Source organism: Triticum aestivum, chromosome 4D, assembly GCF_018294505.1.
Source record: "Triticum aestivum cultivar Chinese Spring chromosome 4D, IWGSC CS RefSeq v2.1, whole genome shotgun sequence".
NCBI lineage: Eukaryota > Viridiplantae > Streptophyta > Magnoliopsida > Poales > Poaceae > Triticum > Triticum aestivum.
The window spans coordinates 180,239,424-180,264,503 of record NC_057805.1 but is presented as its reverse complement, the minus strand read 5'-3'; positions in this window follow the sequence as shown (position 1 = coordinate 180,264,503).

Genomic DNA, 25,080 nt, shown 5'->3' with positions numbered 1-25,080 from the left:
CACTGAGTCAAAGCTGGCTTGCTGGAGTTAAACTCCACTACCCCCTTTGTTGATACCGATGCATATGTAGCTAGTTCTGATGTAAGTCTTGCTGGGTACATTTGTACTCACGTTTGCCTATTCTATGTTTTGCAGAGAGACGTCAGTCTCGCTAGTAGTTCCATGTGGACTTCGACGTTTAGCTTGATACCTCAGCTACGATCTTGTGCCCTCGGCAAGATCTGGTAGATAGTCAGGCTTCTTGGCCTTTTTCATTTGTAGATGTCTGTACTCAGACATGTTAAGCTTCCGCATGTGCTTTGACTTGTATGCTCTGAGTGTTGGGTCATGAGACCCATGTTTGTAATATCTGGCTCTTCGGGGCCTAATGAATAAATACTCTGAGTCGTAGAGTCTTGTTGTGATGCCATGTTGTATTTGCACATATCGAGCATATTGTGTGTATGATTGAAATGCTTGGTATGTGTGGGATCCGACAACCTAGTTGTTTATCCTTGGTAGCCTCTCTTATGGGGAAATGTAGTCTTGTGCTTCCATGAGCCATAGTAGTCCGCTACAGCCTGGTTCACCGGAGTCCTGCTAGCCCAGCACTACTGCTCCGGAACACTTGACTGGCCGGCACGTGATTCACTTCGTTCCTGTGTCTGTCCCTTCGGGGAAATGTCACGCGGTGACATCCGGAGTCCTGCCTAGCCTGCTACAGCCCGGTTCACCGGAGTCCTGTTAGCCCAGTGCTACAGCCCGGATTCGCACGCTGCTGACCGACATGCTCGATGTTGATTCATGTATGCCTGTCCCCGTAAGTTAGTGCCACTTTGGGTTCACGACTAGTCATGTCGGCCCGGGTTCTCTGTCATATGGATGCTAGCGACACTATCATATACGTGAGCTAAAAGACGCAAACGGTCCTGGGCCATGGTAAGGCGACACCCGTGGGAATACCGTGCGTGAGGCCGCAAAGTGATATGAGGTGTTACCGGCTAGATCGATGTGACTTGGAATCGGGGTCCTGACAGGTGGTGACGCCGTCTTGGGCTCCACGATGACCTTCGTCCTGCCGTCCTTCTGGTCTTGGTCTCGTTGCACCGATATGGCAACCTTTGCCTGATGCATCGGTACTCCTCGCCTGTGCTGGCCTCCTTAGCACCAAAGAGGAAACTAGGACGCTGCGCGCACTGGCGCCCGCCTGGCGCCCGCCTGGTCTCGATCATCATGGCTCACGTCACGAGAGCCTCGTGAGGTTTGCCGGCCTTGATATCTCCGCTCCTCGTGAGCCTGCCTGGCTAGGCCACTCCTGAGGAGGTCTTGCGTCGTCCGCCTCGCGAGGCTTGGCCCCTCGCGAGGGTCTTGGGTGCTTTGCTGATGAAGATGGTCGTACAGGCCTCTAGCTTAGCCACGCCGCGGGCCGCAGGCAGGCAAGTCTGGGGACCCCCGTTCCCAGAACGCCGACAGTGGCACAGAAGAAGTAACATAGGTAGATACCGTAACATATATATATATATAATAAATGCTATACTACTTTTTTCATGCATGGCCATAAATACGATCATCTATTTTATATACTACTCTATGATATTATATATGCACTATGAAGGTACGTACGTAGTATCATACACTAGTATCATATGCATGATACTATATATAGTATATGATACTCCCCACTATATAAGGCTGGCCATAGTGGTGGTATCATAGCCGACGATGGCATGCATGCACTCGAAAATAGCAAGTATGCTGATGTGGCAAAGAATTAAATATATATAGAGAGGGTTAGAGTAACATATAGGTAGATACCGTATCATGTTAAATGCGATGCTAATTTGTGTCATGCATGGCAATAAATATGATCTATGATACTAACTCTATGTATTATACTATGCGCTATAATTAATTAAAGGTAGTATCATACACTAGTATCATATATACTCTCCACTATACTCGTGATTTCTTACCATGGAAAAAATTGGAGGCGAAACAATGAACTCATGTTTTCATTCGAACAAAAATATGATGTTAGGTAATGTAAACGTTTTCAAAGAGCACACGGTTCACTCACGAATGTTGTGTGTCCACTAAACCATGGCCGATGCACCCCCCCCCCCTCTGCCACGCATGCGATCTGAGTCATGCGTTCTGATTGGCCAGAACCTAAACCCCCCGGATCGTACGTCTGCACCGTTGGATTCTCCTTGATCGAACGGCAATCCTCATCCCTTTCGACAGCACATGTAAATGTTTTCAAATAGCCCCTCTCAAAAGAATGTTTTCAAATAGCACACAGTTCACACACGAAAGTCGTGTGCCTACCAAACCTTGGCCGATGCCCCCCCTTTGCTGCGCGCGCGATCTGAGTCATGCGTTCTGATTGGCCAGAAGCCAAACCCCACGGATCGTACGTCTACACCGTTGGATGCTCCCAGATCGAACGGAAATCCTCATCCCTTTCGATAGGAAATGCAGTCTGGCTAGGAATTGATTTATATGCCAAAATGCATGGTAAATGCCAAAAAATGTCTTACATATAGCACACGAGACCTGAAATGCGCCAGCAAATCAAACCCGTGGTATAATTGTGATTGCTTTACGTGGGAAAACTTTAGAGGCGAAACGATGAACTCACATCTTCATTTCAAAATTAGTACGTCTTCATTTCAAACGAAATTATTCTGTTTCTGCACATGAGCGCTTAGAGGCAACCGTTTGCATAGGCCTATCCACGCGCGGGGCGACCGGGGATATTTTTCACCCTTTTCACCTAGGCCGCCAACACCCGGAGTCACCAACACCCCCCCCCCCACTATCCGCCCGCGTTTCACTCAACTAGTCCACCCAATCTCCATCGCCAGCTCCCCCCTCCCCCAGATCCACAGCAGAACCCTCTCCGACGCCGCCGTGCTCACCCCGGCTGTGTGCCCGCTCTTCGGCGTCAAGCCTACCTCCACTGCCGTTCCCAACACGCGGCGGCCTGTGCCTCTCCATCTTCACTTGCTCGCCGGCCACCCTTGAGCATATCGATGCAGTAACCCTCGCCTCTCCTGTGGTCCGACCGAGTTTGTATTAAGAAGCCTGTTAGTTACTGCTCTCCATCGCGTGCGGCATATTTCCTCGCAATCCCTCTTCCAATTTCGTTCTGTATGTTCCCAAATTGGCTATAAAATAATGGAGAGCGTATATATGTTCATTATCTACCTTCCTTAATACATATAAGTTGTATTTGTTCCAATAAGTTACTGCCTATTTACAGATCGCGGGCGCCTGAGTCACACAAACTTAACAAATTAGCCGTACATTTTCTAAATTATTGCATGGCATGTTTAGAAAGCTTGATAACAAGTTGTTAGTTTTATGCTTATCCTCCTTTCCTGAGTTTCGCATGTGTTCTCTGTAGATGCCGAGTAGCAGCGACATCACTCATGCTTTAGCCGATGTATCTCCATCTTATTCGGACAACCCTAGGTCTTCGGCAGATTGTGAGGGATCTAGTAATCTTGAACGGGATAGAGCTGCAGCAATTACCCTTCCAATTAGGACATGGAGGAACTCTCCAAGGAAGCCCACACACCAGCCTAAAGGTGTATATGAAGTAACCGAGTGTCGGTGTACAAAAGTAGGGGCTCTCCTTTTGACCCCTTTACTTGTGCACGGGCAGTCAGAGTCGCGCGCCACGGCCACACATAGCAGGGCAGAGGAGGGAAGCCGGATAGAAGCCGAAGCACAAGACAACCGAGGCAACGCCAAAACCAGAAACACAGGAGAGCAAGAGGGCAAGGTGGACTCCCTCGGCAAGATCCTTGCCGAGGCAGCCTCCGCAGCCCCGGCAAGAGCCTTGCCGGGGCAACTTGCCCGACGCCAGCAGAGCAAGCCACCCTTGAGCCCACGGGTTCCAACACCACCAACTATCCACATTGGAACCAAGGCTCGGGAGGCGCCTCTGTGGTGGCATGCAGATCTTCGTCAAGATCCTAAACATGTGAGATCAGATGAGGACAAGAAGACGGTGACCCTTGCCGGGGACGACTGCAACACCGCGGCAAGACCATTGCCGGGCCCCCGGCAACACCCTTGCCGAGGGCATCAGCAGGGCCACTGCCAGGCCCGCGCCATCCAAGACTCCACCACCGTCCCCAAGCAGCTGCTAGCTCAGCCAGCTGGGCAGGCACCTGCGCGGCGACGGGCGGCCTCTACACCGACTCAGCAAGCACCTGCGTGGCGGCATGCGACCCTTCATGAAGGCTCCACCACCGCGCCAGCCCAGCAACCAGCCAACATGGCGCCGCGATGCCTCATCAGCTCGGACGCGTGTCGAGGCCAGGTGAGGCGGCGACAGCTGGGACGTGCTTCCCTGGCGTCCCAGATAAAGCAAGGGGGGCACGTCGGCAGCGCATTAAATGCGTTTGTCCGACGGTCCCAGAGGATAGGCTTATCGACTGTAGACCGTTCCACCACCTATGTGCCACTGTGGCAACCCCTTTTCCTATAAAAGGAAGCCCGAGGCGACCAGGAGAGGGATTCGGCTCTTTTGGGCAAGTTGCACCCCGTAGCTAGCTCAAGAACACAAGAACACTCAAATACATCCACCAAAGTAGGACTAGGGTATTACGCACCTTTGCGGCCCAAACCTGGGTAAACGATCTTTATGCTTCCTGTCAGGCCCGCTCTTTGCACAACCTCGCGCTCGCCAACCGTAGAAGGGATCCCAGTGACCCCATAGGTGTCGTTTCCACCGATATCTTTGGCACGCCAGGTAGGGGGCGCAGTTGTGAAAATCTAGTCTGATCAAAGCAGCGGCTTCATGGTGGCCGTCATTCCAAGGAAGAAGACGACCAAGCATGACGGCGCCGTCTGTGGATGCGGTGGGCGCCCTTACAACGACAGAAAAGCTAAGTCATGTGAAACTTTGGGCAATTTCTTTTTATATATATGGTTATTATCCTCTAAGGTCCTGCCATGTGTATGGAAAACCTGCACGCAAAGGGGCCCTTCCGCAATTGGCAACGCCCTTGTTCTGTTTCGAGTCCGCTCAACAGCTCAAGCAGTCGCGTCGAGAGTGGCAGGGTAGCCTTGCACAATTGCCAACGCTCTCGATTCTGACTCGAGTCAAGCTCGACAGTTCGAGCGGCCGCGTTGAGAGCGGTAAGGTGGTTCGCTCGGCAGCAAGCACACCTGGCAGGCCATTGGGGATCCGTCCCCAAGGTGTCGCCCTGGGTTTACGCATCGGCGAGCCTACCCGGTTAATGTAGGGTGAACATACAAGGGAAGAATAGACAGGAAAATAACATGCATTGTATCAAAAGTACTGCAGAGTTATGTTACATCAGTTGTTGCCGCGGTTCAAACTAAAGATAGAAATTGTCTCGGTCATGAACCTGCAGCGGCAACGAGAAACGAGGTGCCTAATCCCGGCGCTGGCCCTCCACCCTCTGGATTCCATCGATGTGGCTGATGATGGTCTTGATACGCTCCTTGAGTGCCGTGATGTCCGCATCCTTCGGCAAGCTCTCCAGCACGGCATCGAAGTCGAGGTCAGGATTCCAGTGCGCCACCTTGGTGAGGACCTTGGTCATGGCACCCCGGCAAAGCCTCCGGGCCTCATCTGCCAGGGAGGCCGCCCGATTGGAGTGGAGCTGCTCCAGGGCCCCGAGGATGCCCTCGAAGAAGACGGTCAGCTTGGCGTTGGGGCTCACGTTGCGCTCCGGGGTATACCTCACGTTTGGCATCCCCATGGTAGCCAGCTGCATGGTGATCCTGCCGGCGACGCCTTCGAGGCGCCCGATCTAGCGATTCTCACCCTCCACAAAGTCTTTGTGGTTGGCAGTCTCGTTCTTCCGCAGCTGCTTCTTGGTCTCCAGGTCCTTGGCCAGGGCCTCCTCCCGGGCCTTGCCCTCCGACAGCATCCCCTCGAGACCCTCCAGCTTCAGCTTGAGGTCTTTGATGGAGTTGTTGGCCTCGGAGAGCTGCCCAGCCCTGCTAAGGGCCACGCCCTGTGCCTTAACCAGAGCGCTGTTGAGCGTGTCCTTCTCCTTGGACAACTTCAGGACCTGGTCTTTCAGCCCGTCCCGCTCCACCTCCAGCTCCTTCACCTTGTCGGTGTGAACCAGAGCCTAGGCATTGAGTGCCTCTCCGTGCCTCTACTCCAGCTCCTAGGCCCGCTGCACGACGAGCTTCTCCACCTCCTCATCCTTCCACCGGAGCGTTGCGGCAAGCTTCTCCTCACGCGCGGCAAGGTCATCCTCCTGGGAGTTCAGCGTGGCTTGGTGCTGGGTTCGAGCGGCCTCGGCTTCGGCGGCCAGGTTCTTCGCTGTCTCCTAGGCCTTCTCAATGTCGGCCCGCTTCATGGTGAGCTCCACCTCGCACTTGGCCAGCTCGCCCTGGGCGGCCTTCAGCTCCTCACATGCTTGGCGGAACCAAGTTTGTGCCTCGGCGATGCGTCCCTTGAGGTCCGCCTCCGCCTTGTCCACCGTTGCCATCCTGGAGTTGGCCTTGTCCAGGCGGGCGCGGTGGAGCGCCTAGAGCTTCCGAAAGCTGGCGCCCATGGCCCGGAGAAGCTCCTCCTCCTGAGAACCGTCGCCACCGGTGCTCGGCTCGTCAACGACCTCGAGCCCGGCGGCGGCAAGCACCTCCTCGTTGAACACCTCTCCCTCGATGGGTGCCCTAGAGCTCGACGTCCCTGGAAGGTGGACGAAAAGGTCGTCGCTCACCTTCAGATACCTGCCGGACCAGAGGCAGCAGAGGAGGAAGGCTGGTCATCAACCACCTCCTCCTCGGCAGCGGACTTGCCGGCCTCCCCGGCAGGCCCCTTGCCGGCCTCCTCGGCAGTAGCCTTGCCGGGCTCCCCGGCAGGCCCCTTGGCGGCCTCCTCGGCGGTGATCTTCTTGGCCTCCGCCTCGACGGCCTTGGCGACATCCTCGATGACGGTGTCTATGTCCTCCTGGCCCGCCGACGGAGGATCTGGATATCGAGAAGGGGATGAAGCGAAGCCAAGACCAAGATTCAGAAAGAAGAAGAAAGGGCAGGGATGAGAGGTGAATGATGTACCCGTGTCGGGCTGGGAAGAAGTAGCGCCTTTCTCGCCAACATTTGGCGCCGAGGTGGAGCCGCCGGCGCCCAAGTTCTCCTTCTCCTCCGTGTGCATGGGCTCGGTGCTTAACGCCCTTGCCAGGGACTCCCCTCGGGGCGGCGTGGTCGATGGGGGCGGCGCGTCGGGGTGGCCCTCAGTGGCTCCTCCTGCTGCTGCCCTCCTCCTGCGATCTCGGCAAGGTCAGCTCCAGTGACTCATACCCCCCAACACACACGTCGACGAGGGGAGAGTGGCGAACTTACGCTGGGGGCTGCTCCGGGGGCTGCTGTCCGGGCTACTCACCACCACCAGTGGCGCCCTTGAGGTGCCCGCTGGGGGCTGGCCGCCCGCCGAGGACCTGGCCCTCTTCACCCGCTGGGCCAGCGTCTCCACATCCCTGCAAAATGAAAACAATCCAAGATAAGCGGCACAGTTTGAGGAGACGGAGATGACAAAAAGGGGGGAGGGAACAAGACGCTTACTCCTCCTCCTCCACTTCCTCCTCTGCTGTCTTCCTCTTCCTCCTTGGGCTGAGGGACCCGAAGTCAAAGACGACCTCCGCGTTAACGTCTGCCGGAGGAGGGGAAGAAGGTGGAGTCTGAGCGCGCTTAGACGAAGAAGAGGCAGATGCTTTCTTCTTCGCCACCGCGGCCTTCACCAATTTCTTCGCCGCCGCGGCCCTCGTTTGGCGCGCGGACGTCTCCTGGGCATGCCGGGGTTGCACAGCCCTGCCGGGCCGAACTGGCTCGCCGGAGCTGGCCCGCCGCAGGACTCGCCCTCTCCCCGTGGGTGGAGGGTCGACGGCCTCGGCCTCCACCTCCTCCTCCTCCTCCGACGACGACGACTCGTCGGGTGCATATTTAATGAGAGGGGCCCCAGTGCCGGCGTTGTTGGCCTCTCCAGCGGATTCCGCCCACTGGGCTAGCTCCTTCTCCTCCGCGGCTGCCGTGGCCTCGTCCTCCACGCCGCCAGCACTGCCGGCCTGCCTGGCGAGCTCCGCCTCCACCGCCCTAGCGGCGATATAGTCCAGCTCTGCCTGAGTGGTGTCCTGGATGAGCAGCGGCTCGTTGCGGACATACACCTCCGCCAAGCCGTCAAAGAACTCCTGCACCTGCGCCTCCGGCGGCGCGGCCCAGTTTTGGACGGGACCGTGCGCGTTGCAGTCCAGCATCATCGCGATGATGTCGGTCTGGCGCGAGTTGTTGATTAGCGGGACCACCCCCGCCGGCAACCCAAACAAGGGCCCTTTGACGACCTTGCCGACCTTCGCAGCCTTGCCGGACCTCTCGGCCCAGCCGTCGCGGTTCACGTTGAGCTGAAAGATCCGCTGGCAGAAGTGAGCGTGCCCCATCACCGTGAAGTTGTGATTGAGGCCAAGGCGAAGCCTCATGATGTCAGCCGCGTTCTGGAAGAGCCAGGTCGGCCTCCCCTTGTTGTGTAGAGGAGCGATTCGGCGGCGGAGGAAATCCGCCCCAATCATCTCCAGGGTAAGCCCGGCAACGGTGAGGCGGTGGATCCTGGTGGTGGCGATCTTGAGCTTGTCATCCCGGGCGTCGACGTCGCCCCAGTTGTTCCTGCGAACCGGCGGCGCCTGGCGGACCCGGCAGAACTCCTGTGGGTCGTCCTCCTCAATCCAGCACCACCGGCCCCGCCATTCTTCCCACCTCTCCTTCTGGGCGCTCTCCGGGTACGTCCCTTTGGACCTTGGGATCCAGGTGACGCAACCAGAAATAGCGCCTCCCTTCTGGATGCGAGGGTAAAAATAATGGCGGAAGAGCGCCGTGTTGGGAAGAACTCCGGCGAAGCCCTCACAGAGATGGGCGAACAGAGCCATGCACAAAACGGCATTTGGAGTAAAATCCAGGAGGTGGAAGCCAAATGTGTGCATGATATCATTGAAGAAATCGGAGAAAGGGGGGTAAAGGCCGCAAGAAAAGTAGTCGACGAAGAACGGGTACCGATTCGGGGTGGTCTCGGTGCAATTGGCGGGGATGACGCGCGTGGCTGGATGCCCCGTCGTCCCCCCCCCCCCCCGTCTTGCACCCCCATAGGGGCCTGAAGCAGTCCCGGAGTTCGAACACGTCGACCATCGAGGGGAAGTAGGCGAGTTGCGCCCGCCGCGCCGCCGACTCGCTCTCCGGCAGCTCTGACGCCCCGGCGTCCTTAGCCACTCCCTTGCCCTTGGTGGATTTGGGGGCCATGGCGGCTGCGAGAGGCAAGGGACAGAGGACTGCGAAGATGCGGCGGCGGTGTGCAAAGTCGAAAGCTTGGGAAGGAAGGAGAAAGGGACGACGGTTCCGAGATTGAAGAAGACACAGGGGTAAATGAGCAGCGCACCCGCGGTTATTCCTCTTTACGGGGAAGGCGCGGGCCGCCTCTTTTCCCATTAACTTCAATGTGACGCATGTGTGCAGAGACCGCCCCATGCATGACCCCCACGTCATGCACGATCCTCCACGTCGCGCGTTCAACGCATGTCGTGAGAAAGCGCAGCGGACGAAACAGTTACCACGGTAAAAATCCGCCCCGCCTGCCCGCGCACCGTTCTGGGCCTGGCCCAACAACGCGTCGCGCTTATGTGTGGCCCAGACACGGGGGCTCCTGTCGGTGTACAAAAGTAGGGGCTCTCCTTTTGACCCCTTTACTTGTGCACGCGCAGTCAGAGCCGTGCGCCACGGCCACACTTAGCAGGGCAGAGGAGGGAAGCCGAAGCACAAGACAACCGAGGCAACGCCAAGACCAGAAACACATGAGAGCAAGAGGGCAAGGTGGACTCCCTCGGCAAGGTCCTTGCCGAGGCAGCCTCCGCAGCCCCGGCAAGAGCCTTGCCAGGGCAACTTGCCCGACGCCAGCAGAGCAAGCCACCCTTGAGCCCACGGGTTCCAATACCACCAACTATCCACATTGGAACCAAGGCTCGGGAGGCGCCTTTGTGGTGGCATGCAGATCTTCGTCAAGATCATAAACATGTGAGATCAGATGAGGACCAGAAGACGGCGACCCTCGGCAGGATCCTAGCCGAGGAAATCCACAAGACCCCCGGCAAGACCCTTGCCGGGGACGACTGCAACGCCACGGCAAGACCCTTGCCGGGCCCCCGGCAACAGCCTTGCCGAGGGCATCAGCAGGGCCACTGCCAGGCCCGCGCCAGCCAAGACTCCACCACCATCCCCAAGCAGCTGCTAGCTCAACCAGCTGGGCAGGCACCTGCGTGCTGACGGGCGGCCTCTACACCGACTCAGCAAGCACCTGTGTGGCAGCATGCGGCCCTTCATGAAGGCTCCACCACCGCGCTAGCCCAGCAGCCAGCCAACGTGGCACCACGATGCCTCATCAACTCGGACGCGTGTCGAGGCCAGGCGAGGCAGCGACAGCTGGGACGTGCTTCCCTGGCGTCCCCGATAAAGCAAGGGTGGCACATCGGCAGCGCATTAAATGCGTTTGTCCGACGGTCCCAGAGGATAGGCTTATCGACTGTAGACCTTTCCACCTCCTGTGTGCCACTGGCAACCCCTTTTTCCTATAAAAGGAGGCTCGAGGCGACCGGGAGAGGGATTCGGCTCTTTTGGGCAAGTTGCACCCCGTAGCTAGCTCAAGAACACAAGAACACTCAAATACATCCACCAAAGCAGGACTAGGGTATTACGCATCTTCGCGGCCCGAACCTGGGTAAACGATCCGTGTGCTTCCTGTCAGACCTGCTCTTTGAACAAGCTCGCACTCGCCAACCGTAGAAGGGATCCCAGTGACCCCATAGGTGTCGTTTCCACCGACACCGAGATTGATTTAAAGTCTTGGGCTCCAACTAAACCAGATAAAGCACGCACGAGGTTCAGGAGTGTGCGTGGATTTGTTGGCAGGGCAAGGCTCAACATTAATCTGCCGGGGTTTCGGAAGGCTAACACAGAAACACGGCGAAGGATAGTTCGGGAGATCATGGATCACTTCAACATTGCAGAGCAGTGGAAAATGCAGGTGGAACACGCTGCACTGAAGAAGGCTAGGGATGCTTGGAGAAACTGGAAGCACGTGTTGTACAAGAAGTACTTGAGTGAAGGCAAGGACCCAATCCCCGCATACCCCCAAATTAAAAAGGCGGACTGGGCAGAATTCAAAAGGGTCAGGGCAACTAAAGATTTTGCTGACAAGAGTTTCAAGCAATCGGAACTTCAGAAGAAGAACATACACCCCCACCGTATGGGTGTGGCAGGATACTACGGCATGAAACTTATATGCGAACAGGAGGACAAAGAAGCAGTAGCGGCGGGTGGGAATCCGGCCTTTAGTGAAATCAGGGGCGAACGTGACAGAGACTACTTGCGGGCACGTGCAAAGAGGCATGATGACGGAACTTATTAATTTGAAAACTCATGTGACGCCAAACTGTATGAAGTGATATTAGAGACTTCCAAGATCCCTGGAAGGTTCTACACGAACTCAGGGCCATGTGACATTCTGTCCATTGCTCTGGAAACAAAAGAGACCCCTGGCCGTGCAAGGGGTATAGGTGTTAATGTCCCGCACAAGAGGGCTTTCACACTCAGCAAAGAAGAGAGGTTCAGCATGAAAAAAGCAAGGAGTGAAATGAAGCAGAATGAATTGTATGAAAGGTTGAGGAAGGATATTTATCCGGCTGTTTAAAAGTATGTTGAGGAGTTAATGATGATGCAGAAGACTCTAACACTGACAGATAGCCAGCAGATGGTAGGGGAGGCGGGCATGGAGGATGCTGCTTGTTGTGCGACAACACTGCACAAGAGTAGTTGTGCATCAGCTGACCCAGCGACACTGAGACTGCAGCTGCTCATGATGATGCTATATCTGATCTATCTGGAATGAAAGACAGGCTGAAGGGCGTGCTTACACATTATGAAGGTACATTAAAATGTGCAACAGCCTGGGTTTTCCCACCCTTCTTGGAAGATGGCCTCTTCTTGGACAATGTGCCATTGAAGCCGGGCTGTGTGAAGTGCTACATGACTGAAGTAAAGCCTGGATTCAACGAATTTGCCCTGAAGAATATCCTAGGAAACTTCGATGAGCAAAGGACCTTGGGAGAAACACTGTTACATCACATCCAGTGGCCATGAAAGGAAATAGAGTTCATCGATGAGACCCCTGAAGCTCCGCCAAGAGCAACCACTGTCGCCCCTCAACCGGTGCCGCTCTCCTTGCCACAGCAGCTCTCGCGGGCTGATGAGTCAACCTGTGATCAGCCGGCCCAACTTTGTGGCGTACAGGCCATGTCATCCTCTGCCCCAAAGCATCCAGTGGCAAGGCCTACAACTGCTGCAGATGCACCACTGGTTCAGATGCCGGCCGCTGAAGCAGCAGGGGGAGACCCAGCTGCAGCACATGCTCAGCAGACCAACCTGGTGGAACAGACTGCTAAGCAGTCTGATGCTTCGGAACCGCCTGCTAAGCAGTATGTAGGTCTAGAACCGACTGATCATCAGTTCATCGGTCTGCACTCGTGTGATCAGCATACCAATGCGTCAGCACTTCCTGCTCAACAAACCAACGCATTGGCACGGCCTCCTCAGCACATCGACAAGTTGGCACCACCTGCGCAGAAACCCGACATAGCTTCAACGCATGGTCAGCAGTCAGATGCCTCTGCTCCTACAGCCCAGCAGTCCGTCACAGCAGCACCGCCAGCTCAGCGGTTCGGCATAGATAAACCTTCTACTAAGCAGTCCGTCCAAGCTTCACCGTCTGCTCGGTAGTCTACCTTGCAGGCAACCAGACGTTCTGCCAGAAATGCTTCAAATACCAAGAAGGAAGTGGCCAAAGAGGCTACACCCACGAGGAAGCGTAGCGGGAGAGTGAAGAGGAAAGAGAACGATTGCCTCTTACTTAAAGCACTCATAGCCGAGAACCAAATTAACAGCACTTGTTCGAATCGGGGAGTAATATTATTTCTAACGCCATGGATGATGAAGAAGTAGATTTGTTGCTTGCTAAAAGTAAAGCAGACGTACTTCAAGCATGCAATTACGTCCATGGCCAGCCATTTCTTGTTGGCAAATACTTTGATGAGTGCGGCTCCAGTTGCCACGAGTTACATGAATATTGCATGGATCTAATGTCAGAAGGTCATCATAGTTTGCTAGTCCACTACAACAAAGATCATTTCTGACACGATGTTGGTTCCATCAATGTGAGTTTCAAGGACTTACATCTCTTCTTCAACTTCAACGTGCTTGATGCCACTCTTGTTAGATGCCTGATTTTGTAAGTACTTAACAAACTCTGATCAACTTCTCCATACAAGGTTGTAAATTATAAACAGCTAACTGCATTTTATTCCTCTCAGGGGATTGAACGCGCAGAGAAGAAAAATGGAGAGTGTGTATTTCATAGATCCTGAATTAGCAAATGGCACAACAATACATGGTAAGGACCTACGGGACTGGGCCTTTAACACGGTCGTCCGTCTCTTCGAAAACACGTCCCATGCAGAATCATTTCTCTGGCCATATCATGAACGGTAAGTCAAGTAGACAACCATGCACACACTGATTGTCTTTTAGATTTCGACATAATTCGTAAGTTCATGGCTTTCTTAATATGTAGCGATCATTGGATATTGGTATTCATTGTTCCAAACAAGAACACAATTTACTACATCGACTCTCTCAGAGAGTCAACAAACGCTCAGGATCTGACGCATCTTCAGCAATTCATGGATAGGTATTGAATGCTATGATGTTGAAATTAATTTGCATTCATATCTGGTTCAATAATTGATGTTGTCAAAATTCATCATCATTTGCAGTGTGCTCGCATTGTGGAAAACTAAACCAGGGAACCTGTTCAAGAGGGAACTACCTCTGCAGCACGAGATCGTTTCTCCGGTAACACACCGAAATCCATTATTTTCGGAGTGTTACTCCAACATTCTACAAATACCTTTCCTTATGCTAGTCAAATGTTCAAGATTCTAAATAAACCTCTTTCTATTTTGTCTAAAGAAAAAATAATACATCTAACACCGGTTAGGTTGTTCCTAACAGGACAAATACATGACTAATTCTATACAAAAAAATTCAGTGTCCTCAGCAAGAAGCAGGGACCAACCTTTGTGGATACTATGTTTGCACACACATGATCTCCATCTACAAATCTGCTGATAGTTGTGACGATCCTCGCGAATTAGTACCAGTAAGTCTATCTTAATTAATATCTTCTACTCCACTCATATGGCACATTCTGATCTTAAAAATACTGCAGCTCATCTTAAAACCGAGGACCCCTGAACCGCTCCCGGCTGGTGAATTGCTGATGGTTCAGAGATTCATCAGCGACTTCTTCCTGGATCACTACATCAATCCCACTGGTGATAATGAAGATTTCATCATGCGTTCTCCTGAAACATTGAGTAAGAGTTAGCCGCTAAACATATAATGCATGGATCCATTGTTTTCCATCTGATGAGGTCTTCGTATTTCGTACACTATGATTAATTATGTAATGCATATATGTGTGGACAAATCATTGGAATTTCGCTACCATATGTTCAATTGCAATTGTTGAGGAATCTGATGAATGTTCTTCCTGTGGACACAATTTGTTCAATTGAATATTGTGGCAAAATTGCTTTTTGCGTGCCGATTCAAAATGGGATTTTTTTTGTTCAATTGAATATTGTGGCAAATTTGCTTTTTGTGTGCCGATTCAAAATATGATATATTTTTTTATTTGTTCAATTGAATATTGTCACGAATTTGCTTTTTGCATGCCGATTCAAAATGGGATATTTTTGTTTTAACCTGGCAATTGCTCCGCACACGGTTCAACTAAATGAGTGTGTGCGATCCACATCGGAAAGCATACGTCAATCGTAGCGGAACCGTCGATGATACATAGAAGATCGTAAACGGTTTGCAGCGCTACTACGTGTGCGTAGGGTCTCCAGAAATGTTTGTGATATCGCGTTATCGCACACGAGAACTGGGAGTAAACCGTGCCCAGTGTAAAATACAATCCCAGTCGTAATTTTTTCAGGAAACGTGTGGGATCCCAAACGAAAAGCACATGTCACTCTTGCGGCAACCGTCGGTGATACCCAACAAATCACAAATGGTCTGCAGCACTTGTATGTGTGCGAAGGGGCTCCTGAACTATTTTTGATAGAACATTATCGCAGAAGGTAATTGTTGGAAAACGTGTGCGATGGTGTCTTGCATGGCAGACGGGTTACGCAGAAAACTCGTGTGCGATGGGGCACAAATCGCACACAGTTCATATGTTGGCCCGTGTGCCTTACATACTATTTCCCAAACGGTTCATTACGACAAACCGTATGGTTTCACTGCGTCATTAGAAACGTTTAATCACCGATACCACACATGCGAAAGAGTTTAGTGTGTGCTGCATCGCACACGATTACATTTTGGAAGGCCTCTGGATCACTGCTCCATATCCCCGACGGTTTTTGGGTCGTGTGCGAAGGACACCCTATCGCACACACTCACTTGGCGACGGTCCCAAATGTCGTCGCGGAAAGGGGTTAAAAACCGTTTGTATAGCACCAACGCGTACCAGTGATACACCCATCGTGATTTTTTTAAAGTTCTGACCTAAGTTGGAAGGATGCATTGGTAAGAAACAATGGGTGCCTAATGCCCTAATTGATGCACACATGTCGTTGTAGTTAATGACAAGCTTGCCTGAGAGGGGTGCAACAGCACCATCCGACACTACCATAGAAACAAAGGAGAATCAGTGACGTTTGAAGATTGAGGTAACAACATGTTCTAGCATATTTTCTTTAAAAAACATGTTCTAGCATATGAGAACACGAGCAACACTACAGGCAAAGTAGAAGAATGGTAGCATCAAGTCAGACCATTCCAAACAGAATTAAGGACAAAGCAAAGGCGCACACAGTGTGATGTAGTTCAAACAATAACATGTGTATGGCAATCTATAGAAGAGACCAAAAAACTGTCTAATCTTGATTGCAACTCACAATATCTCTCCCCTTTCTTGTTTCCATTAGACATTGACAAGTGACAGTTGTGCGAGCGTTGAAGCCAGATTCAGAGAATCCAATCAAACATGAACTGAGATTTAAGAGAAAGCTTAGCTGTGTGTAAAAAAGAAATTGTCTGCACTAATCAACATGATTGATCACTTTCGTAAAGAAAATACATGTTTCAGTTCTCACACTACAAATTAGCGATGGTTTTTTCTTAGTAGAGTGCAATCTATTAATTTGCATTAGGATTTGAGAGTATAAATACAAGTGAATAAATGAAAAAAGAGGAATTAGCAGACATGGATGAGTAATGTACATGGGAGCCGAGCCGAGGATAACCAGGAAGGGCCTGAAGCGGTTGGTCAGGTTGGAGCTCCCCGTGAGCATCTCCCTCCCGGCAGCTCTAGCCTAGCACCGCCATAAAAACCATTTTTCATATCCTCCTTCCTCTCTCTTGCCGATCGTGGCAGGCAAGTCCATAAGGCTGGTGGCCACCACCACGTCCTTGACGAGCTCATCGGTAGGTCCGACAGACGACGCTGGCCGTGATGAGCTCATCAGTAGGTCACACCTCGAGGACGTCCTCGTCTAGTTGCCTCGACACGTAAGGCCGCTGCCTCCTCCACGCCATCTACGCTGGTCGCTGTCGCTTCTGAGGTCAACCAAGTTGGGCTTTCGAGGTGAGCGCTTGTTGTGGCATGCGACAACAAAGCAGGCGGAGGAATCATATATGGCTACAGCTTGACGTCGATCAAAAGGTTTGCACCTGTCACTACTGCAGGTTGCTGCTAACGTGACACTACAACCAGAGACCCTTCGACGAAACTGTGTGTGATGCATTAATCGCAAACGGTGGTGTAAAAACCCATCAAAAAAGGTGCAAAACATTTGCAATGGAGGATGCATCAAACACGGTTCAGATTTTAGTTGCGTGTGCGATTGAGGGCACATGGTTAACCCATTCAAACTGTTTGCGATGAGGCAGAACATAGAAACGGGAAGCCATATCAATGTGTGTGTGATATGTGGCATACAGTTTGCTCCGATGAATTGTTTGCTATTAGGGAGTGCAATAGAAACGGTTAGCCAGATCAAGGTGTGTGTGATATAGTGCATACGGTTCTCTCGGACGAACTATTTTCGATTAGCGAACACAACTGTAATGGTTCAACTTAACAAGATGTGTGTGATACATGGCAAACAGCCGACTCGGGTGAACTGTTTGCGATGAGAAATTACAACACAGACGGTTAATACAGTTAGTTCGTGTGCGATTCTGTGTGTACAAAAAACTTTGAAAAATGCAAACTAATTGCTTGCGGTGGCTAGGAGTATCGCACACGATGCGTCCGCAAGTACTCGTGTGCGATGATTAGTAAGTTACACATATGTTTCCTTATGTTAACACTTGTATGATAAATAACACGTGGCACCGGATACGGTATTCGGCTTGTGTGTGTGCTCCACTTAGTCTTCCTGCGCTCCAGTGAATGCTTCCCGTGCTCCACATGGGTGAATTGTAAAATCCACGCCTCTTCCCTCACCGGTTTCCCACCACCAGCTAACGGCTTGCTGCATATAACCCAGGCGGCAACACACCGCTGCGACACTCTGTGCAGATCTAGTCCTCACCCATCTACCATTAGTTATTCCAAGCATGCCAAGCAACGACCAAAGCTTCGACGTCGACGCCTACCTGCGTTACATCTTCGGCGAGGAGAATGAGCCGGAGCAGGTCGGGGAGCAAGAGCTTCATCAGCCAGTGCAGGCACCATGGCCCATCGGCAGCAATATCGGTGTGACAGTCCTTGGGAGCACAATCGACATATTGCAGAGGAGGTGTGATGAGCAGTTTGCCATCCACCGTGCAAAAGATCCATAGCTGCTCGGCGGCATGATCGACGTCCAACCCAAAGAGCCGCCGTCACCAGTGCTCAACGAGAGCTTGATGCCCTGCAAGGAATGGGCAGAGGACCTTTGCGATTCAGTCAAGACACAGGCAGCCTGCAGCTTCATCGTTGCCCGCGGTGGCCGTGTCAACCTCGATCCCGATGATGTGGTGGCCAGGCTCGAGCGCATCGTTGGCGGAGTTGACATCCCCGATGAAGTAGAACATCGCCAACGTGATATCTTGAGGATGCAGGTGAAGGCAGGAATTTGCTACCAGGCCAGAGGCATGGAAATGGAGCAGTTCCGCAGAGTTGTCATGCACGTGATTGCACGCTGTCAAGCTCTTCTGGAAGAGGCCTAGTAGCCCCAAGAGCCTCCCAGCGCCAGCAGCTCCGTAGGTGGAGGTGGGTCGGGACACTTGGAGTAAACGGCCGCAAGGGTGCTATGCTGATCATGGAGTCCGAGAAGACCATCGTCGGAAGGCTACTAGCTCAGCCTTTTAGCTTATATTTTATTATAATTGTATGCATATGTAGGTACCGAGTGTTCTGGGCCTTGCCGCATGTGGCATTTTAAATTATCCTAAATATGTAAGACAATTATTAAGAATTATTAACCATTGCCATTGTAACTTTGCCTCAACGGCGAGCAAAGCGCGTGTAGGGACGCCAGAGCGGAGCGCGCTGCGGCCGCCTCAATGACGAGCAAAACACGCGGACGGACGTGAGCAGAGCATGCCGTGGCCACCTCAACGGTGAGCAACCACGTGGTCAACCTTCTGCCATCAATAAATTTTGACCTTGTTTCTCGTCACTTTGCATATTACAACGCAATAAGTAATTGCAAATATGTTCACACCTATCAAACAAATATGTGTTCACACTTAGCACCGGGCTATAAAAACTACCCACTCAAAAATTACTTCACAGTTCCTCTCCTCATCACCCACAAAACTGGTCTTTCATGTCAAGTCGTTCCACCAAGACCGGTAGGTGGAGTTTAGGGTGGACATATAACCAGGCAGCAAAGACTAAAGCCGCGGAAGCACTAGAGAGGTCCCGCTGCGAAGCCACAGCAACAGCAGAGATGTCCCGGCACGATGTGGAGCCCTCGAACGAGCTCTCCCGGGCACGTGAGGGCTCTCACAAGTGCATTCGCGGCGTCGGTCATCGCGACGAGCCAGCGTTCCTGAAGTCCTTCGCCGGCGATGACGACCTTCTCGCTAGCGTCACTACGCAGCAGGAGCTGGTCGACGGCTTGATGAAGCTGCTCAAGATCAGCGATGCCTCGGGTGACAAGGCGACCGGCCTCGTCGAGCAACTCATGGGTGACAATGTGAAGCTCCTCAAGTTGGCCGCGCAGAAGGAGGAGGAGGCCGTCGGCTGGAAGATGCTGCATGAGCAAAGTAGTGCCTCGGAGATGACACTGAAAGCGGTTGTCGAGGAGCTGATGGGTGGCTTGAGGAAGCTCCGGATCGAGCACGAGCAGGAGGTGGAGGAATTCGTGGCTGCTTTCAAGCAAAGTCGTGAGGAATTGAAGGAGCTGAAGGATTTCGTCGCATGGCGATCCATCGATGAGTAGAGATAGTAGCGACCCAGATCGTTGTCTGCAATTTCCTTCTTCTCTTGCCCCCGTGTCTTCCGGGCTTTGCCGCATGTGGCATTTTAAATTATCTGGAATATGTAAGACAATTATTATCTGCGCCATTGTAAATTTTTCGTCGTATTATCCGTTGCCATTTTATTTGTGGTCGTATTATCTATTGCCCTATGTGGAAATTTAAATTAGGGCGGAATACGAGTTGAAAACACGAACAAAGCAAATGCTGCCATGGGATCAAAAGCAAACACCCTCCGTCCAGGTGCTTTAATTAGCCCATTAATGGAGAAGTTGTGAGCGAGGCGAGCGGCGCCTGGTGCATGGAGGTCAAAGAGCTCGCTTGCCGGTGAGCATGGGCGGCCTTGCTGCTCACATGTGTCTCGTCGAGCCTGCGAGGTGGACAGGATGCGCGCGTCCCGTCGAGCCTGCGCGGCGGACTGCTCGCACGCGTCCTGTCGAGCCTGCACGGTGGACTGCCCGCGCTCGTCCCGTTTAATCAAACAGCTGCACGCACACCATCGAGTATGGTTAAAATTTCGACACGGGTAATATAATACAACCGTTTGCGATATTAATGTGTCAGCTTTTTGTTTCAAAAAGGACTTCATTGGCTACTAATGTGTGCGCCTCTTCTCAAAATGGACGATTTTTTTACCACGGCATATATGTGCCATGTCATGAAACCATGCCAAGTTTCATGTTTTTTGGGTGAGTTTTTGATTTACTGGGATTTAAAAACCGAGATTCTCAATGTTTCAGGACGACGACAAGTTTCTAATTCATTCTCATTCCTTAAATGAGACCTAAACATGCACCCAATGACACATGTACGATTTCCCACCCATTTTGCTTCACTGGAGCATGTGCTTGTAGTTCAAATTTGAATTATGGACTACATTAAATGCGTAGAAAACTTAGTAATTAGTAATATATATACAATGGCCAAACGAACCCTGAATAGTTTCAAATTTCAGCCCGACACTCCTGTTATTCTATGTTGCCTGTAGAAAACAAAGTTCAAGGCGAGAAGAGGCAGCGATTATCGTTTCGCCCACAAGAGGGGCATGTTTCCCTACCGAAACCACGAGGGTTGCGACAGGCTCCGGTTTGTAAGAGGCTTGTAATATAGCTTCGCCCAAATTGGACATATGTACCATGTCGTGACACCATGCCAAGTTTCATGATTTCCTGGTGAGTTTTGGATTTACAGATATTTAAAAACCGAGATTCGCAATGTTTGTGGCCAAGCCAGGACGGCGAGACGGTTGAATTCGTTCCCATTCGTCCCATGGGACCTAAACATGCACCCCAAGGAAACATGTACGTTTTTTCTAGCCATTTTGGTGCACTGGAGCATGTATTTGTAGTTCGGATTTGAATTATGGACATTAAATGCCTAGAAAACTCAATTAATGAATAAAAAAGGTCAAACGAACCCTGAATAATTTCAAAGTTCAGCGCGAATCTCCTGTTGTTCCGTGTCGCGTGTACAAGAAAATACGAGGCTAGAAGAGGGAGTGATTATCGTTTGGCCCACAAGGGGACACTACAAAAAAAGACACATCTGTGACATTTTGGTCCGAACGAAAAAAAATATGTCATACTTATGACACTTCTATGACGATAATTGTGACAAAACCCGGTATCATCATAGATGTGGTGGGATCCTACTTCTATGACAAAAAATCATGACAGAAAATGGGCTTTTCGTCTTGGGCGGGCCGGAGACGCAGCTACATGACATTCTTTGGGCCGTCCATGACAGAAAAAACCATGGTAGAAGCGAGGGCGAGGAAAATATCGGGAGTTCCCGATTACGGTGGGTGGTCGGGGGCTGAGCGATGTGTGTTTCTCTTGTACGTACGCGTGTGTGTGCGAGGCGGGCTCTAACTGAACCAGAGCGAGGCGTTGGACTCTAACTGAACCCGAGCGATTGCACTACAGGCTACGCGTTATTGAACCCGAGCGATCAATCGATCCCTTGTTGTTAACTGAACCCGAGTGATTCCTTTGCTACTGCTGCTAACTGAAGCCGATCGAACACTGCTGCCTCCTTTCCTTGATGAACAGTGAGCGTTGTTGAGGGGGTTTGGATGAACAGTTCCTGATGGGGGTTGGATGAATAGGACCCTGTGGTAGTAGAGGCCGTTGCCGCTGGATGAACAGGACCCCGATCGATCGAGCTGGTGGATGAACAGGACCCCATGGAGGGGTGGATGAACAGGACCCCGTGGAGGGCTAGATGAACAAGCGACCCCGTGGAGGGCTGGTTGAACAGTAGCCGGTGGAGGACTGGATGAACAGTAGCCCGTGGAGGGGTGGTTGAACAAGACCCCGTGGAGAGGGCTGGTTGAACAGTAGCCGGTGGAGGAGCGTGCGGTGGAGGCTGGATGAACAGCCCGTGGATGAACAGTCGCAGGTGGAGGCTGGAGGAGGTCGATGGTGGATGAACAGTAGCTCGTGGAGGCAGTCGACGGTGGAGATGAACAGTATCCCGTGGAGTCCCGTTTTGCGGTACGCCACACCCCTCCCGATGAACAGGACCCCCGTTTCGACCTTAGCGCTCCAACACAAGTCCGATTCCTCCGTTTTGCGGTACGCCACACCCCTCCCGATCAACAGGACCCTGTTTTGACCATAGGAGGTCCAAGAGAAGTCTGTTTCCTCCGTTTTGCGGTACGCCAGACCCCTCCCGATGAACAGGATCCCGTTTCGACCGTGGCCGGTCGAACACAAGGTCGTTTCCTCCGTTCTGCGGTACGCCAGGCCTCGTTTCCATCAGTTGTTCCGTCCAAGCCGGTTGGCTCCCGACAAACACGATGTATTCTGACCCAGTCGGTTGCCTCCCGATGAACAGGACACTGTTTCTCCGTTCCGACCCAGTCGGTTCGCTGCCCGATGAACAGAACGCCGTTGCTGCCGTCCGTTGCCTCTCCATGTACACAAGCCCTGGCCGTTCGTATATATATATGCATGAGTAGGCGTTCGATACCCCGCCCGTATGTACGTACGTGGTCGTATTTACTTTCTTGCACCCTGGCCGTTGTACGTACATGTACATGCTACGTGCGCGCCTCTACTATGACACGTGCGCGTCTCTACTATGACACGCACCCTTCCTTACACGGCCACGGTTCATCGCTGCAGCCTACAGACAGACCGATCGTATGTACGTACACGTTTGCGACCAGAATGACAACGCTACGTACGCTTCGACCAGGTGGGTCCGGACTATTAGGCACTTCCTTGCGTGCAAAGATGTAGCCGGTGGGTCCCAGCAGTCAGGGGGTGAATCATTTTTTTGCCCGTAATATGGATGCACTTCCTTGCGTGCGAAGATGTAGCTGGTGGGTCTCAGCTGTCAGGGGTAAACGTTTTTTCGCAAAATACGGTGGCCCGTCCGGTGGGTCCCTGCTGTCAGGTGGAGGAATCATTGTTTTGCACATAATAAGGAGGCATTTCCTTGTGCGCGGCTATGGACCCAGCTGTCAGCCTCTCCACATACAGTACACATCTAATGGATGTTGTTCCTTGACCACGTTGACCACGCCGCGCCGAGAGCACCAGGGCGGTAGATGACGGCGAGGCCTAGGAAGGGAACGACACGAAGCCGGGGAAGACGCGGTAGTGGAAGTCCACGCGGTGGGGAGTACGAGGGTTTACTGGTCCGGCTGCCGTCGCCGAAAAATAACAGGAGGTGTGGGTGAGTAGAGGAATGGCCTGGCCAGCAATGGAGTAGGGTGGGGCGGTGCGTTCTGTGCGGCAGCACAGCCGGCCACGGGAGGCGCGAGCAGGCAGTCCCACCGGCGCTGGTTTGGGCAGCTGGAGCAAGAAGACCAGAGGTTGAAGAAGCACTACGGCCGTTGGATGGACATCGTAAGGTCTCAATAGCTAGAATCGTTTATATTGACTAAGTTGACAAAGCCCTTGGTATGCGTCAACTTAGTAGGCCCACAGGTCAGCCTCTGAAATGGTGCGCCCGAGATGTCAGGGGGAGGAATCATTTTTTGGGCGGCTGAAGCTAGAATATCCTAGATTGAAGAAGAAGCACGACATCTGTTGGATGGACATCCAACGGCCACTGCTGCTAGAACCGTGTGTTGACTATAAGTTGAGAAAGCCTTGCATACGCGTCAACTTACTTTTTTTAGGGGACGCATCAACTTAGTAGGCCCACAAGTGTGTGGTAGAGAACTTATAGCCCATTTGCGATTTGTAAGAATGTACAGCCCATTTTTGAATTCTAATGGAATTTACTACAACCCATTTATAGTTTGTTAAAAGTACAGCCCATTTTCTAGCTAGGACAGCGATTAATAATTTCAACCAACCGTTCAAAACAGAATTCGATAAAATTTCCCACATTTTGATGGGATTTGACATATTTTTATCCCGAAATTTCTAGTCAGATTAAATACAATTTCAATATAAATGTGTATTACGTAAAAATCCAACGAAACATTGCGCGCGCAACAATTAATGAAATTAAAATTTTCAAAATCCAAAAGTAATATTTTATAAACTAATTACGTGTTTGGTTCATTTTTTATAGTTACTGCCCAGTTTTTATAATTTGTGAGCATATTATTCTAGCCATTGATTGCTGAAGGGCGAACATAGGTATGTACACGTGGTAAGCATTACATGATTTCACTATTTCCAAATATAGAGTTCTCCATATGCACATTTACTTCCCCAATGTATGGTTAGATTAAATCAACAGTGTGATGCATGTTTCTACATCATGAAAATGAGGAAACTAACATGGCCATTGATACACACACATATTTAGTAGTATATAGATTACTATAAAATAAGGAGAATATCAATATCTTCCTAACCATTTGATTATTCAGGGGTACAAATTGGTTGTAATGACATGGTCACAATCGCATGAATTAACTCAATCCAAATATAGCTAATTTACGGCGTCGCTAATACATTGCCATAGTTCTACTCAAATTCTGCTCAAACAAGGATATGTCAATCATCACAAAAAGTTCAAACAGTGTCATGGCGTCATCATTAACATCAGACGGAAACAACTTACACGCGCCGTCCCAGCAATACGTGGTGCCATCTGCTTTGTCGATTGCGTAGATGATGCCATTGTGTTCAATAGCATCACAGAAGTGTGTATCAGCTTTGACGATGATCCACTGCGAGCTGAGCTGTCTCTAGCTAACAAAGGCACCAGTGGAAAGATAGGCGAGTCCCTTGTCGAACAAGGCAATTAGCTTGAAGTCTGCGTAATCCGCATGTCGTGTGGGCACTTGGCAGATTACAATCTTCTGCAAAACAAAGTGCGTCCAACTGACGACGTAATCTAAATGACTTGGACCGCAACGGTAAAACTCTATATCATCCAACGGAGGAAGGATAATCTCATGGGAGGTCTGGAAGTTCACGAGCACCAACTTTTTCCCGTCTTCTCTGACGGCAGCCATCCAGTGGGAGTTCATGCCAACCCAGTACATACCTGCAAGAAGTTCCGGGCGATGGTGATCGGATCAAAGTCGAGGGAAATGATGTACGGCGACCCACTACATAC